We start from the raw sequence: 19,014 nt of genomic DNA, 5'->3' as shown, positions 1-19,014 counted from the left end.
TTCTAAGCATTGATTGACTTTTGTAGTTATCAACTTTCTCTGTTTTTACCACCATAGTAGTTTATACAGTAACCACTAATAAACATTAAATCCAGAGAAGATAAATATATGGTATTTTCATACATGACACTTGGCCATCAAATTTGTTTTCTTTGCTGGGAGCAAATAAAATCTAGCACAAAGTAAATAATTACTTGGACTTTTCTTAATTTAAAAAAAATGGAAAGTTGAATTAGCTTGTCTGCAGTAAGTGCATAAGTGGCTCTGAATATGTGCAGTTATGTTATGTGGCTTTCAAAGTATTTTCACTATAGGTAGAGAAGACTTTTATAGGAACCACTTACACTTTTTTAATGCTTCCACCTGAACAAATGAAGAGACTGAATGATCTTGAGACCATGTGTTTTTATACTCAGTGGAGACAGTAGGTAATCAATTCAGGAAGATGCTTATGAACTTGACAGTTAGTTTAACATGATCAGAAAGAAGCATGATTTTTTTTTAAAGTCAAAAGGAGTGCTCAGAAGCAAATGTAAACAAAGGAGGAAATTAAATAATGTTTCATATAAGGCAGAAAGATGATCAGGTTAGGAAGTTAACACAAAAAAAAGAAAGCAAGGCAGTATAATTTAGGTAAGATAACCACAACATTTACTTAGCTATTCTTTTATGAATAAGTAATTCAAAAATGATCAAAACAACACATATTAGATATTAAGGAATTCTCTTCAGTGATTTATTTATACAATTTGAATAATATCAACAAAACTAACAATAAATAATAAACATCTACACCAAACACTGCCTCAGTTAGATATAAAGCACTATCTCATATATTAAAAGAGATTAAGTTTCCAGAATATCTGCTTAAAACCAATCAATTCAGAAATCATGAAGGAATACATTCATGTGAATAGCTACATGATTGAATCTTTGATAAAATATATTTTATTTCTTGTCATCTTTTCCCTCCAGTTTTCCATAGATAGTTGGGAAGAACATTATCAAAATTTATGGAAATAAATTTTAGCACTAACATAGTACCTGGCACATAATAGATATTCAATAAATACTGTTTGAATGGATTAGTGAAAACTAAGCTACAATTAAAAGAAATTAAAATAAATTTTTCTTTGAGATTTATAGTCAAAGAAAATTGTTTCTTGCATTTTTGAGAGAGAGAAACAATGATATTAATACATTGTCGTTAACATCTACATTTTAAAAGCTCCCAGGCCCTGGTTCAAAGTTATTGCAATATACAGCTTCACCTATTGATAGCCTTCAGTTTGCCTCTATCCAAAAACCATTAAAATAAAGCAAATTTCAAAATAAAGTGGAAAGACATTTGGTTTTAATAAACAACTGAGTTTCATCTGACTGATCCCAGTTTATTCCATGTCCAGGTAAAAACCATGACTAGGATCCTTCTTGGCCAAAAGCATTCATCCATCACATACCTGCATGCAAGTAAGCATAAAGTGTTCCTTGATGAAAGGCATGGAGACCAAGCTCGGTGCACTTTCTGTGAAAATTATCAGCATTCAACTCATTGGAGGAAGTGTCTCACAAGTAATGGGATGTATTACCATATTCCTAACTTTGTCTGAATGCATATGAAGTCATTTTGATATAAGTTGCTTCCCAAAGGGGACTTTTTGAATTCAAGTAAGAAATTGAGAAATTAACACCGCTTTCTATATTTTATTGTAGCTCTGTAAAAACAAGAATTAATTAACAGCTTTGTTTACATATTACACTCAGACAAATCGCTTCACAGTTATGCTTCCCACCTTCTGGGCTCCTTTCACCACCAGTTTCCAGTGCCCTGGATTGTGCCCTGGCTCCCTGTGGCCTCCCACCTGGCCTTGCACCAGCCCCATCCTCCATGGACAAGGCTACATCAGTGGTTAAAAACCTGGGATGGGAGTCAGCATGGCTAGGTCCAAATCAATGGCTCTGTCAGTTAACATGTCTGTGTAATTAGGGCAAGTTATTGAAACTCTCAGGGGCTCATTTCTTTAGGCCAAATGGGAATAGAAATTATCTATCTCATCATGTAGTTTATCTGCTTATAAGTTTATATGTGGAAAGCACTTAAAATGATGTTTGGTACAGAGTAAAGACCATAAAATGGTTAGTCCTGATTATTCCATAATCAAATCTTTTATTCCTTTTGTGCTACAGAGGAACTCCCAAAGTATTCAGATAAATAATTCGAACTAAAATATTTTACCAATTCAAATGTATAAAAGAGAATACTCAATGATTCAATGATTCATAAACTAGAGAAACACATTTCTGAAAAAGTGAATGAGTCACAGGAGGCCAAGAAGCCTTCCTTTGAAGCACCTATGGATCACACTGCAAAGATTAAACCCATTCCCTCCCCTGGTAAGCTCACACTCCTAGTATTTGATCTTGTACTTAATGGTAAAACAAAAGATTACTACAGCCCGCATCCATTTTCAATATTGATGTAATGGAAAGAAACAGACAAAAATATTAAAATAGCCCCCAAATCATAATTCTATAATAATATCAAGATGGTACCTTTTAATGTTGAGAAGTGAAAAAACTGGTCTATATTATAATATGACTCTCAAAAAGTCAATTTTTTTTTACTTTAATTCTAACTAATGAAAAAAGATAAGAAAACTTCACAATTTCTATTCCTAAAAGTCAGAGTATATTTTTCTTTTTAGAAGATGCTAGATAAAATTTAAAATATTTGGAAAATTAAATTATGGGCAGATACTTTGCCATTAGCCCAAATTAATTCCTTTTGAATTCATCTCCCCAGTACTGCCAAATTATCTCACAAATAGTGTCTGTTTAAATTTGAATAAATTAATTGAAAGTGCTTCTTATAATTGCTTATCCTATTTGAAAGGGAATCAAATGTTTGGATCCTTGGGGCATCATTAAACAAAATGAGAATCGCCCAACTGATTCTATTGTGGAATACATATTAAAAAAAAGTTAAAATGAAGCTTCTTCTCAACCCACGAAAATAATTGTATTTAAGATCCTTTGACATCTTATCTGATTTAACCGCTTGGTCCCGCAATGATTTCTCTTCTAAAGACTGGCCAGAATATTGCTGTCTTTTACAGAGGACTAATTCAATCACACTAGTTTAACAAAATAAGATTGTTAATTGGTTGTTTTAGCGAGTTATTTTACAGTTGGAAAAGACTACCGGTCCTGCCGCGAAAGTACCAGAGAATATTAGTGACAACGTGCATCAAAATTACAAAATGCGTATGATGCAGCCGGAGTTGGCATTTTAATTTATACCACAGGTTATGTTGCTTTCCCGCCTTGTCCCAACTTGGGATAAAGGTCAAAACTCCTTAATCTGGTTTTTAAGGCCCTTCCATGCCCATCCCTCATGGTCTCATCAATTTTCTCTTTCACTTGCCACCCTGTCTTCATGCTGGAAACATTGGTTTTCTTTCTGTTTCAAAATCAGCGAGCTCATTTTGATCATAGGGCCATTGGTTTTGACTTTCTTTTTCCTAATCTTCACTTGTCTGACTCCCATTCACTCCTGGGCTAAAAATGGACTTCAAACGAGAGACCTTTCCTAACCATACATGCTGCTAAAATCTTGGTTCCATGAACTCAACTCTTTGGCTGCCTTGTTCTCTGTAGAATCACCGACAACTTGATTCACCTTATACACTGGACACTAAATAGATTATCTGTTAAGTAGTGGAATAAGCAATTACTACATGATAGGCTGTGTGCTGTTAGCGATACAGCATTTCCTCCAGTCTTCCTTACAACCTTGCAAGGTAATCATTTATTATGATTTATAACTAGTGAGGGTCCACATTCACCATCTGGGATGTCTACCTACTAGCAAAGATAAATGTAAACTTCAGCATTTTGAGTCCTGCCATCATCTCTGCCGGCACATCATGTTATACAGATATCTCCTGCAGCATTTGTCACTTCAAAACATATTTACATGTTGATTTTCCACGTGAGACCATGAGTCCTTTGGGAGTAATGACTGTGCCTAGAACTTAGCAGATTTGCAATAAATATTTATCAAAGAAGTAGATGAATTTAAACAATCCCTATTACTAATAATGCAAATGAAATACTTTAGTTGAGTTGCTGTATTTTACAAAGATTTATAATATAATGGATTTTCTTAACCGGGTAACTTTTTCATTGGAAAGCCCATGCACTTAAGATTTATAAATTTCTCTATATTAAAATGTGGTTGAGTCAATTGGTGCATGTTTGATATAAAGAGTTTATGGTTTTTCAAGACAGTTATTCTTTTTAAAATTTTTGTTCTGAGCAGCATAAGTTTATACTTACTGGTATTTAATAACAATGTTTCTTCATAAAGGGGGAAGGACATTTTGGATTATCTGCTCTGTAAACATTTTTGGCAAATTTGCTTTTGTTCACTAATTTTTAGATACTATTTTAATATGTAGTATTTTGCTTTCTGTGTCATAGATGTAAAGCAAAAGGCAATTTTGGAGTTGAAAGGACATCATTCTTCTCACCGATAGAGATCTCAGCCTTAGCTCAGAACTTCTTTTCTCTCCTTGTCAGCTATTACCTTTTTTGAAATATTTAGCTTTCTCCTAGATCATGTACTTTCAGCTTTCTATGGCTCTCTCTTGTTATGTAGCATTTGCTTTGCTATGTAATATTTTCCATCTTTCTCAAAATTCTATTTCAGAATGAGTAAAGAGTAAAACTATTTTTTCTTTCTAAAAATTCAGTACTTCATGTTACTATGGCCGTGTTTACCATGATTTCATCCTATTAATCTGACAGATTCCTTTTTTCCTTCCTAATTTAAACTCTCCACTTTGGTTTATTAACATTTTCACTTCCCATTATATCCACCCCATAAAATGAATTTTTCATAATGGTTAAATAAAATGATAAAGTGGGTTGCCAAATTTCAAATTATGTACAGAGTAGCCAAAATGTATACGACCCATTATTACTTTACGACAAATAAAATCTTAACAGCTTTTCTGTCTTGCCTGCTTTGCCACATCACATTCTTTTAACCTTCTTGAGTACCTTTGAGTTCATATTTTTAATATTTATTTGGCGTACACACACACATATAAACACACTTTGCATAGTTTAAAGTCTTATTATCTCAAATTTACAGTTCCTTAATGGTTGCACTGGAAAGATACATTCATTAAGATTTTTTTTTCAAAGAAATATATGAGCATGATTTTCCAAAAATAAGAAAAAATCAAAAAGAAAGTCCTATAATGACAGGAAAAACCTCTTGTCTCACCTTTCCTTAACCAGGTCTTCTCTAGTAGCATCTATGCTTTTAAAAATATTATTTAATTCCCATATCCCATCACCCAAATTTATTCATCATCAAGAATTTACCCAACTACGTATATATTCCCCTCCTCTTGCTTGTCATATCTCAGGTGTATTATATATAAAAGCAAAGCCCAGACATCTTGTTATTTCTTCATTTTTATACATTAGTCTGTACGAGGAATTAAGCACGAATTTCTTTAAAAGTGCATAAATTTTCATCATCTAATATGGTGCCCTTATCTTACCTAGTACAATTAATTATTTGATTTTATCTAATATCCAGCCTATATTCTTATTTTCCTATTTGTTTCAAAATGATTTTTTCCCTCAAAAGGCTATTTGAATCAGAATCTAAACAGGATCCACACATTACATATTACATTTAGTTTTTTGTGACTCCAGCTTCTTACTTTACAGAAGTTCCTAGACGTAATAAATTTTCTGGTAATAATAATACAAGGTTTTAGATTTAAATTTATATTCTTTTCACTGAATTATTGCTTTTTCTTCTGTTTTTCCAATATTCTTTCAGTCCTACGTTACAAGCTTTCCTCAAAAGTCTGGGGACCCTTGCCTATTTGTTCATATTTTAGAATTAGTCTTTAAAAAATTGACTGGGACTCCAGACATGGTAAGAGCTTGTCAATTAAGAGGCTCTATTTGAGGCTGTCTGTCAGAAGGGTTTTGGCCTCAAGTAACTCAATAGTTAAATAAAATGGCGTAAACAGTGTGGAGCATCTCTAGATATGGGGTAGGTTATTCCAGGGTTAACGCCTAAGTCCAATGATGGGATTTAGGGCAGAGGCTCTTGGGCTTGTCCCTTGGTCACAGAAGACTGTGGCAATTCCAGGTATCCTAGGTAGACACGACAAATATGATGAATAAAAACAGTGTTTTCTCCTAAGACTCTTTTTCCCTGAGTGAGAAAAACCTTCCCCAGACGTCTCTCAAGACCTCCTTACATCCCGCTGTTCAGAGATGGGTCAAATGCTCATGGCCAAGATATAAGGGAGTTTTCAGAAGTGAGTATTTGGCACTTTTAGCCTTGATGGTGACATCCAGCTCTTCCAATAAGGAAAGGGTTGGGGGTTGATGTAGACGACATTCGGGTTAACAATGAAAAGGACCTGCCACATGGGGGTTACGTCAGGAACGAACTGGTATTATGGAACTCCCAGGTATTTTGCTTCTTGAATCTCCCTGGGCTGTGGCCAAATTCATTGGCTCCTTTTTGTCTTTGTTTCTGTGAACATTTTAGAATCTACTCATGGCCTTTCCCCACTGCCCTCACCAATGCGGATTTATAACTTAAATTTTTTTTTAGGGTTATAGAAGAAGAGATTAATATGTAAATTCAGTCTAACATGTTGACATGGAAGTTTAAAATTCAAGTTCAACGAGAGTTTTACTTACCAATCTATCTTTTCAAGTCACATTTAAGGAGGAAATTATGAGTTCATTATATTTCGCTACTTTTCCACACAGTGTCTCTTAGAAAATTCTTCCAAGACTTCAACAAAGACCTGAGCACGTCTTTATTCATTTCACACCTGAATCCTATATCTGTAAATTTCTTATTGCACAGGCAATGTCAAATACCACAGCCAAAATAATTTCTCCAACCTGTTGTTTTATTTGTGAAAAATTTCCCCTTCTGACCTGAGTGAATTTACTCATATTGGATTCATAGAACTCAAGCTGGTCCCCACAGAAATCACTCCTCTTAATCTCACATCTTTTTATCCAGAATAGTGAACTCTCTCTTCTTTTTCTAGGCACACTTCAGACTTTTCTCTGTAATACAGTAGATTATTTTATAAATTCCAGGCCATTTAGAGCACTCTCTTTAAAGATTAGTTACTTGTTTTTCTGAACCTCATTTTTACAACGTAAACTACAGGTTTTTAAGGAAAAAGCCCATTCAGGATAAAAAAGGAAATTTCAATTATTTCATCTTATTTAGCTCATAAACTCATGGCATGTAGCAAATTCATCTAAAAAACATCTTAAATTAAATCTAAAAAAGATGTACTTAAATATTTATTCAGCCCAAATATTTGTAATTTATTATAATATCTATTATATTAACGGTGCTCCTCTATGAAAAATCATGATGCTTTTTACAAAGCACAGCTTAGTCCAAGCTCAGCATCCTCCCTCTGCATAAACACTTCAGGTTTCTAGATAATATTCACAGCAGAAAGCATAATTTTCAAAACATTTCTATGCCCATAAGTAAGCACTAGGCATAATACAGCAAACATTTTTTAAATTAGAAAACTCACTTTGTACTTTTATAGTAGTACCAACACAGGTTTGCTGATTTTCTTAAAACAGGTAAAGGGTGTTTTCACCACTAAAAGTATTTCTCTGTTAATTGTAAGTTGAAAATGTAAGTATGTAAGTGTATAAATTGTTTAATAAATTTAATCTTTTCTGGTACGTGGTGATAATGTCCACAGCATAATTTAAATGTTGAAACACATGTACCTCATCAATTTTTATACATATTCAAGTAATACTGCTCACTATTTGGAAACTAGGAAAGCTCAGATGCTCAAACATTTTGTAAGCTGAGTGTACATGACATTCATATTAATAGTCTTTAACTTTTAAAATTTACTGTGTTTATGAAAAATGCCAGTTAACATCTTTTCTAAATATAATATTTAAACATGAGGAATTTAATGGTAAAATAGTTATAAACACAAGTAATTAACTTAAGAGACTTATGAAAAATCAAAAATTATTTCTGATGAAAAAGAAAACACCTTCCATCTGCACCTTCTTTAAATATATTAATCTTATTTTCCTTTTCGTATTTAGATTCTTTAATTTTGCATATATAACAAAACACACCCCTTTCCAATAGACGACTTTCATTTAGACTCTTAAATTAATGTAGTTACTAAATAAAATGCAAGATTTATGCCAAACTTCAATCAGAAAGTCCAGTATGTAGTTGTGTATTTTTGTACATATTGTTCACCCACCACATAGTGTACCTGCCACTACTCAATTATTACCTCCAGCCTGGCCAAAGGTTTGTCGATTTTGTATAATGTTTCAAAAAACCAGCTCTTGCTTTTATTGATTTTTTTATTGTTTTTTTTAATCTTTATTTTATTTCTTTCCTCCCTGATCTTTATTATTTCTTCACTTCAGTTGACTTTAGGTTTTGTTTGTTCTTCTTTGCCTAATTCTTTTAGGTGGTAGGTTAGGTTGTTTATAAGATTGTTCTTATTTTTTGAGGAAGGCCTGCATCTCTATGAACTTCCCTCTTAGCACTGGTCTTGCAGCATCCCCTAGATTTTGTGTGGCTGTGTTTTTATTGTCATTTTTCTTAAGGTATTTTTAAATTTCCTCTTTGATTTCATCATTGACTTTTTGATTTTTAGTAGCATGTTTTTTAGTCTCTACGCAATTTTTTTCCCCCATTTCTCTTTCTGTAGTTGATTTCTGGTTTCATGCCATTGTGGTCAGGAAAAATGCTTGAAATAATTTCTATACTCTTAAATTTGTTGAGGCTTGTTTTATGTCTGAGTACATGGTCTGTCCTAGACAATGTTCCATGAGCACCTGAAAACAATGTATATTCTTTTTGTAGGGGGTATGTAATTTCCTAAAATATCAATTAACTCTATTTGTTCTGTTGTGTTATTTAGAATGTCTATTGCCCTCTTGATTTTCTGTCTATGAGATCTGATGATGTTAAAGTCTCCTACTATTATTGTATTTTCATCAATTTATCCCTTTATGTCTATTAATATTTGTTTTATATATTTAGGTTCTCTTATACTGGGTGCATATATGTTAATGAGTGTAATATCCACTTCTTGAATTATTATTTAGTGGAAAGTCTCAAAAATAGACCAACGTTGTGGCAAATTGATCCTTAGGAAGATGAACAATACTTGAAAAGTGAAAGGGAATGGTGACACACAGTTCTGCTTACTCTGAAGTATCATCTTAGCCATGCAAGCAAATTGTCAAGGTGAAAGTATGAAGACTGTTGACTCTTACAAGTTCACAATAAAGATGTCATGTTAAACTGATTGACAGTATCAAGAAACACACTGAAGATGTACTGGATATCTCCTATGTAAATCAAATCCATTTTTAATTTTTCATCCTATAGTATTAGAGTCTATTTGTTGCTACTTATTTGTAAAACATTCTCCTATTTTTTGTTTTTGTTTTTAACTGTAGTGGCTTTTAACTTCAACCTGCAACATTAAAAGAAAAAAAGTCTTGTGCTGTTCTTTTGATTTGACTTCAGGTTGACAAATTTGTGAGCAGTGAATAATCACATAGTTTGTCTCAGACAGCCTGATAGTTGAGTATAATATCATGAGAAGATGAAAATGGGAAATGTTGCTGGATTCCATTAGTGGGTAGCTGATTCTGAATCTAAAAGGTGTTACAGCAGAGACATATTGGAGCAGATTTTCCAGGAGATTTGGAAAAGACGGTTTAGCAGTAATTTAAAGAGGCTTAGCAATGAATTTTACCAAGAGTGTTATATAGACCAGCCTTTGCATCTGTCCTTCAGATTTTGGGATCACTGCTAACATTAGGTTAGTACTTCTCAACCAGTAATACTAAGGGAAAATCAATGCAAGACAAAGAACACATCAAAGAATGATGCTATTTTCTCTGTTTTCTTTGAAGAAGAAAAATGTATCCCAATATTTGTAAAATATTTTTGGATGAGTACATTTTGAAAAATTTGATTGTTACCCATAAAAAGGGTGGGGAAAGCTCAAGTTACATTGATTAATGATAGCTTTCCCATAGCATAGATTTGTTTATTCTGGAGTTAACTACTGGAATTGAGGGTTATACCCACCAATGCTGATTCCTTGGTTCTCTATACATTTTCTGTGGCTTCTATTAGTCCTTGGTGTTTAAAACCTTCAGTTCATTATTTTATACTATTTTTGCTTTCTGCAGAAACAAACCCATCTTCTTAAATGTACAGATCAAATGGTAGTTTATACTGAGGACTCAAAAATCATTTCATTCAATTATCTGTGTACACTTTACATACATTCTTCTCTCTGGTTCATTACTGAATCAATAAGTACTTATTTTCCATTCTCCAACTCAGTCCAATATTTCTTTTTTCCCTTTGTAAATGAAAGTTCCTTCCTCCTAGGATGATTATTAATATAAAACACATACTGACATGATTTTTTAAGAAAATATCACTGTAAAAAGTAAATACATAATTATTTCTGATAACCTAACTGCAGTGAGAAATTTCAATACTTTCATTACTTAGAAATACTATGACTTTGAAGGAAATAACTCAAACAAAAAATCTAAAATATTGGAGAAATTGTCTCTATCTGTACAAAAAAGGATAACTGCAACTCCCAAAAGTCTTAGTCATGCAGAGAATATTTCTTTGTCATGTTCTTTACACAGTTATTTCCCTTCAGAGATAATATCCAAAGAACCCAGAGAAGAAAACTATTGTTTAAAATAACACCAATAGTGCTGTGTATAAAAGAGAAGTCTCTTGTAAATTATAATTGTTATAACAAACTTACACAGAAAGAAAAAGAGGGTGTTGGCTACATTGTGGACAGAATATCTGGAGAATTACATGATGTGGATAGTACCCTGGTCGCAGTTAAGGATAAGGGCTCTACAGAGTTTTAGTTGCACAAGTCCCCTGCTGGTTGCCACCCTCAAGCATTCACCCTTTTATTAAGGTTTAGAGAGAGAAGAACAAGGGGCAAATTAAGTAAATAGAAACTCGGGACAGAAATACGAATCATCTAGGTAGATCTACCTTTGGAGAGACAGAAGAGGTGTTTATAAAGAGGTTGAAGGTGGGACAAAGGACAGTGTTCCCAAGCTTGAATTTAGGTATCTGTGTACTGAGCCTCGTTGTTTAGACTTACTAGGGACTCAGACCTGTCACTTCCCCTGAGGAAGTTCTCAGTCACTGTAAGAAATGTATGCACGTTACTTTAGCTGCTGTATCTGGTGGTCGCTTCTGCATAGACTGGGACATTCTCCTGGTGTCGTGGCTGTGCTGAGGGTGACTAGCAATTTTACCCCATTTACACTTTGTTTTCCCTCCTCCTGACTGCTAAACTCAACCAAAAAGCTAAAATAAGTAGACAGGTAAGTTAACTATGAACTATACAGGATGTTAACACACATTACTGTTCTTACTGCTCTTTGTTGTCAGGCCACTGGTTTTTTCCCACAAAATGGAAATGAACAAATGAAAATGGAACAAAACCAAAGCCCAGCTCAACACACTTCTCACTCACTATCCTTCCAGCCCACTTGCTTTTGCTCATTCTTCTAGACTTAACTATGCATTTCGTCTAGGCTGCTTTTCTTGACTCCATGCTACCTGGCTTTTGTCCCTCCAGCTAAGCATTTTCATACTATGGGTGAATTTCTATCACAGTGATGACCCTGAGAGGTTCATCCAGGTAGAAGATTGTTTTTCTGGAAAACCCTACCTACAGACATTCAACTGAACAGGGCTTGACTGGTTGGTCAGTATAACATTATACTAGATTGATCAGCAACCTGGGTACATGTATGAATTAAGCATAACTCAATACTGTCATAAAAAAGAAACCCATTTTCTGGGGGGGGGGTGTACAACTTCTCTGAAATGAGGAGGCAGAAACTTCTAGTTGGTATGGGTCACTGTGTTAGTGGTCCTTATAGAAAAAGTTTTTATGCCAAATACTAATTGCAAAATATCAAGAAAGTTAACTCCTCCTTGTGGAACAGGAAACTCTAGCATCAATATTATATGAAGTTCCAAAATGTGCTAAAGGTCTGTAAAATGGCTCACTTTGTGTGTGAAATTTAAACCTGTTTCATCAGTAATATTTAAACCACATTGGACATAAAGTGACAGAGTTCCATTAATTAGCTCAGGGATGAGCATTACTCATTCTTTTGGCACTGAAGCAATTACCATTACAGAGAAGCTGATGTGGAAATGATAAATGACAACAGACTACTATAATTGTTACTATCTACTGAGCCACATCAATGCAACCCCAAACATAAGTGTGCCCGGGAAAACACTGCAGTGACATGGAAACAAAGGTTATCAAAGTGTCATAAGCAATTTGGGTGTATTTGAGACTCTCTCTTCAGTATTTAATGAAACCAAAGTAGAGGTCTTCACAGGGAAGGACTCTAATGGTTCAAGTACATCTCAGCCAGTTACATTCAGAATAGTGGTCCTTAAAGACGATTGATCATTAGAATTATCTGGAAATTTTTCTTAAAAAAAATAGATTTTTATGTCCTTCTCCCTCCTGCCTTCCATTTCCTCAGGAAAGTTTTTGAGTCTATCAAATATCTGCATTTTTATAAATATGTCGGTATATATGATGCAAGTTTGGGAACAACAGATTTAGGACGTATGTGCACGCAAATGTTCGGTTCACTTAGTGTAGCTGTATGTTGCAAAGACAGTGCATGCCAAGTCAAAGTGTAGCATTATTTGAGGAAAATAGTATTTGAAATATAGTATTTACATTGATTATCATTTCAGAGTAGTATTTTCATTGACTATAAATTTGGCCTAAAGTGTATGTTTTTTTCAGTTTTTATGTTTACCATAATTAAGTGGAAATTTTTTTTGTTTAATCAGCTAATTGACAATTCATAAGAAATAACCATGATGAAAGACTGATCTGCCTGAAATTTCATTTTTTAAATATAAAAGTTATAAAACTTGGACTTCTTACAAATTTCCAATTTCATTTGATTACACTGCAAAATGTTTGCTCAAATAGCCACCTACTTCAAGATTGTGTCTACCTGACTGATAGGAGTTTGCTCTAAGAGGGGCTTGTTGAAGATAATTTGTATGTTATTCCACATTATTTTTAGTGAGAATATTTACACACAATCTTCTTTTTTTCTAAGATTTCTACAGGAAAAGCCAGCTTGTCATATGAAAGTTTAAAATGAATGTGCTTCATGGGCTTTTGGAATGAATAGCCTGAGAACACTCATCAAAAAACCTAGTTTCTGTGCCCACCCTAGATCAACTGAATCAAAATTTTTAAGACTAAATCTAAGATTTCATATACATATTTCTTTAATGTGCCTTCCCACTATACCCAGAGATTCTTATGTATACTAAAAGTTGAAACTCCGTGTCAGAGTCTATATTTTCTTTTTTTTGGTCTGGATGTTTAAGAGTTTCATGTTGTTGTCAAATCTTTTTCAATAATGGAAGGATTCTTTCACACTCTTTGGTTGTTACATAATAAAATATTTAAATCTTGTACATTGTCATAACTGGTACCCTATTTTCCATTCTCAGAAGTTGCTTTCAGTATAAGGAAGCCTGAAGGGCTGTGTAAATGCTGGGAATTCCCACTACATGGAAACAGGGTGAGTTATTTTATTTTATCTGATAGTCCTTCTCTTCTGGGAAAATACTCTTTGAGAGATCTGTACTCTCTCCAAGGCTTTCCTCAGGGAGAGGATGAAGAGATAAGTTCCCAAATAGGTGAGACTTGCCAAAACAAATAAAAGGAAGTATTTCTACCATTTTCAAATTATATATTGGAACATTTGTAAATGCAGAACAGTTTAATGAAACATCATTTATTTATTCTCCCAACACTCAGAAAGACTTGGTAAATATTTTGGCATTTTTTTTTCCTAAATGTCTTTTTTTACCCAGATCATCTTCCATTTGCTATGGGGTTACATTTAAATAAACCCATCCCATTGTCAGTTGAAAATATCGTTAAGTCAAAAATGCTTTTAATACACCTAACCTACCAAACATTACAGCTTAGCTTAGCCTAGCCTACCTTAAACATGCTTGGAAAAATTACACTAGCTTACTCTTGAACAAAATCATCTAACACAAAGCCTATTTTATAACAAAGTGTAGAATAGCTCATGTAACTTATTGAATACTGTACTGAAAGTGAAAAACAGAATGTTTGTTGTGTTATTGGTCGTTTACCCTCATGATCACATGGCTCACTGGGAGCTGCAACTGGCTGTTACGGTCTAGCGTCACCAGGGAGCATCACAGAGCATCTCGCTAGCCTGGGCAAAGGTCACAATTTGAAGTCCATTTCTACTGAGTGTGTATCACTTTGGCACCATCAAAAGTGGAAAAATCTTGTCAAGCCATTGGAAGTGGGGACAATTGAAATCATGTAATATCCATGTTTTCAAGGTTCTTAGTTTTATCTTAATATCTTCTGTCATAGCTATTTTCTTAGATATTTCAAAATTATTAGCATCATCCTTTTAACATCTTCATATGAGCTGACTGTGTGGGTGAGTCATCATTTCAGTAATCATTCCCCTATATTTGTACATTTAGTTTGTATTTGAATTTTCAATATGAAATATAATGCTGAACTCCACTTCTGTGCTGCTGAAATATTAATTTACAGGTCAAAGGTTATGAGTATTTAAAAGTTCTTGTATGATAAGAATAAAGTTGCTTTTCAGAAAAGTTAAACCAATTTAAAATTCCACTAGAAGTATACGATAAACCCCATGTATGAACTCTCATAAGGCTGAACTTTTAGCCTTTTTTGAATTTTGCTAATTTGTTATGAAGGTATGCTGCTTTTGCATAGGTGATTTTTAGTTATGTGACATGGAAAAAAGGTCACACTCACAAGTCAGTGCTAATACATAAAGAGAAAAAAAGCTGAAGCATTTGATTTCTATCTTAAACCTGTTTGTCAAATAGAACTTTCAGACAAATGGAATAATAAACATTATTAAGACATAATTAAAGGCCAAGAATAGGATGAAATAATTATTATTTTTAAGATGAATTTAAGTTATATACTGAGACCCTATACATAAAAATGCTAAAACACTCTCAAGGATATTTTGGTGAAGTAAACTGAAGAATTAATTCTATTTTTAAACACATTATAGCTTTAGTTCTAACCACTCTGATCTACTATGGTCTATTATTACTAATGCATTTATACTGACTTTTTCCTCATCTATCTTACAGTTTTTGCTTTTTGTAGGTCAATACTGTTTGCTGTCTGAAGATTTATGACAAATTCATAGTGACCATTTATATTGCTGTAAGTAGCAAGTGTCCGTTTCCTATTTAATGTTTTTCACATTAACATAGACTTTGTCTGATAAGCAATATAGCATGAACGTGGCAATGACGATCACGGTCTGCAGACCAACATGGAACCTGAGCCCTGCCTCTCTTAGGCTGTGACACTCTGGGCAAACCTATTAGCTCTCAATTTTGCAATCTGTAAAATGGCCATAATAACAGTATCTATTCAAGGGGTTGTTAAAAGCTTAGAAAAGTTTTCTCTTGTTTTTCTCTGTCACTCCCTCCCTTTTTCACTCCAGAATCTGTTTCTCTCTCCCCCATCCTTCTCCCTTCCTCGCTGCTTTTTGCATTTCCTGAGATCTTTGCAAATATTTTATTTTTAAATTCTCCAAAGTATTTGAATAGAATGTGCCTTCCTCAGAGTATAAAGTATTATTTTTATACAAGGAACATTATATTTTAATAATTGAAGATATCAAATTATATTATTATAACAAAAATGTCCAGTTGTATCATCTTATTTTATATTTTTTATTTTCTTGATTTCCTTAATATTATCTTTAATTTCGATCATATGTGTTATGATTTACATATTCTTAAGCCTTTGTCCCACTGGTAATTTGGAGAGTAACTGGTAATTACATTTATAACTCTAAATAATATGCTTACTTCTTAATGTATCAACTTTAGCTGTTAACAGTGTCTGTTATCATGTGACTTGACTACAATAAAACAAAACAAAACACATACACAAAAACAATGTCTGTTTTCAAATCTCACTCCACTCTGTCATTTATTTTCCAGTGTCCATTTTTGAACATATTGTTTTTTGGTAACAGTGAATTATACTAAATTGAATATTATTTTTTATACTTTATTTCAAGAATTAAACTTGCTTCCATTTTAAAACAATAATTATTAGAGCTTTATGATGATTATTTAAATCATTATAGCTCTTCAATGCCATAAATTTCCTACTAAGTTAAAGTATTTCATAAAACTTTCTGTTTACTGTAAACCGACTATAACTCAATAAAAAAATTTTAAAAAAGTTCTACAGTTAAAATTAAAAAAACTTTATTAAAATACACTAATATTATTTTTAGAAAGAGCAAAACAGTGGCTTATGTCCTGCTTTATTGCATTTTTGATATTGTTTTATATCTGAGTAACCATATAACTTGGTAACACATGCTTAACTAGCAGTTTTTCCCCTCGTAATTACAGCTAGTGTCACATTGCTGTCTCTTGCTAACATTGGTGAGAAGATGTCTGAGAACAGCCTGATTTTTTTTTTTTTTTACCTTGTAGGTGACTTTCCTCTTTTCTTCTCAAGGATTATAGGAATCTTTCTTTACCTTAATTTCAAACAATGCACCAGACTATGTCTCAGCCAATCTCTATTAATTTTCCTTAGAATTATCAAAGAAAAAAATAATCAGCCAATCTAAGAAAGAAATGGAAATTTTTATTCGAGCCAATTTGAGGATTATAACCAGGGAACAGCATCTCAGAGAGCTCTGAGAACTGTTCTGTCCATTAGAAGTCAAAACACAATTACATAAAATTTTTTGAGACAGAGGGCTAAAGGAATGATGAATTGCTGACTGTTTACGCAATCCAGATCTAAGTGTCATTATGGCCCCTTACAAGGTAAAGAAGCTAAGTTCTTTTAAGGAGTTGTCTCGTTGACGCTAGGAGAATGTTGCTCGTTATGGCTGAGTAGATATTTCTGCCCACGTGCAAGGTTTGGTCGATGCATAATGCAGGTACACAACAGAGAAGGAGGGAGGAGGCCAAAGGGCAGAGAAAAATTTCATGTTTCAATTTTTCTTGTCTTGCCCTAAAATGTGAATTTTATTTCACAGAATATAACAAACTCTCAGTACAGAACTTCAGATGAATGTTCCATTACCTGGAACTTTCTTGTACTCATTTTTGAACTTTTCCCTGTCTTCAGAAATGCCAATCTATTATATATTTGATCAACATTGTCTTCCACAGCTATAATATGTAGTCTGCCATTACTTAGGTTCTGGTCTGTAGCTCTACATTGTGGGATATTGTTTCCACTCCATTCTCCTTATTTTAAAAATGCTGATTCTACTCACTGACGTTGCTACCTTAGGTTTAAATTTTGAAATGATTTTACTTTGGTCATCAAATGCTTCACTTAATTTTGCCTGATCCCTTTCATCTCTGAGGTCCCTTCTTTCTTTATTCTTATAATTCACTTCAGAGAACTCATCGTCTCTTTAATTTTCTGAGAAGTTCTACACCTTTTTATATTTTTTCTAATTTCTTAGGATATATTTTTAATGAATACTTATTTGTCCTTTGCATGCTATATTCCCTTTTGTCAGTTAAATAGAAATTGTACAGTGTTACCACAGGGTTCTCAGTTGCTTCTGTTGTTTTTACACACTCTGTACTTCAGACTCTGAGAAGTTCTGTCCATCCTGCTAATTGCTCCGAAATAGTGTTGATGGATTATTTTTTGTTTCCTCTCCCTGTCTAAACAGATGCTGTTGGAATTTTCTCCTCATTCTTTGAACTGAGTGCTCTTCTTAGTTATTCAGTTGCTTGAAGAAGGGTGTAAGTAGAGCATGAGACAATGGATAGCTGCATTCTGGGTTTATTTCTTCTCACTTTCTTTCCAAATCAGTTGACTCCCTGCCAATGAGCATATCTGGATTTTGTCATCTTTTAGCTTTGCCACATGCAATCAGGGTTGCAGTAATTTCCTTTGAAAATCTTTATAGGCAGAACTCTTCTCATACTTTTATACCTGACATCAATCATATTGGTAATAACTCTGTTAAATTGCAACAGGAATAGTTGTGTCTAAAACAATATTAGAAGTACTATTACTTCCGCTTCTCCAACTAAGAGGATGAGTCCCACCACGTCCACTGAAGGAGAGCAGGAAAATGAGGGGTGCCTAGTTTGTTGGCACTCCACAAGAGCATTTGGCAGAATCTCTTTAAAAAAATCCCTAAGTAAATCATAAAGAAACATGGGGTCAAAATAGAAAAGAAAGGGGCTTTTTAACTGGTTAAATAGCTGTTGACAATTGACAGATGTCAACCTTTCCTAAAGGAAAGAGTTTTAAGGAAATTCTACAGGATCTTATCTTTTTCATGTTTCTATTCTACATTGGTCACTATCTTTCCCTTAAATGTTTATCACAATATTTTCAGAGGGCAAGAAGCAGATAAGATGGTGAATATATTAAACATATTGTACTGAAATATGATCTGTATTTAAAACAAAAATCATAGGAAGAAGTATAAAATGTTGTACTCTAATTTAAACAAATTCCCCAAATGTTTATTGAATGTGGGGGACATGGCTTTGCATCAGAATTAAAAATAAACAATATTTTAAGCTAGATGTGTCTGATTCAACAATGTAATATAAACTTATTTGGCATTAATAGAAGTCCAATGGAAAGCCCAAATTTAGGATCTAGGACATGTGGTCCAGATCACTTTATACACATTTGTTTTTGTTTTGTTTTATTTTGTTTTGTGTTTTTTCTGGAACTTCAGTGGCCAGGTGAGTAGGTTTGGAGGGCTTCTGGTACCAGTTACGTATTTGCATAAAAATTGAGA

The 19,014-nt window shown here is 33.5% G+C and overlaps 1 protein-coding gene across 8 annotated transcripts in view; it reads right to left on the bottom strand.

The window, feature by feature from the left end:
• The window catches only part of GRIA4 (glutamate ionotropic receptor AMPA type subunit 4), a 432,578-nt gene that overhangs the window by 377,737 nt on the left and 35,827 nt on the right, over positions 1 to 19,014 (bottom strand). The window lies entirely within an intron of this gene.

Source organism: Camelus dromedarius, chromosome 12 (assembly GCF_036321535.1).
Source record: "Camelus dromedarius isolate mCamDro1 chromosome 12, mCamDro1.pat, whole genome shotgun sequence".
NCBI lineage: Eukaryota > Metazoa > Chordata > Mammalia > Artiodactyla > Camelidae > Camelus > Camelus dromedarius.
Note: the sequence above shows the minus strand (reverse complement) of the source record. Positions and strands in the feature narration are given on the sequence as shown.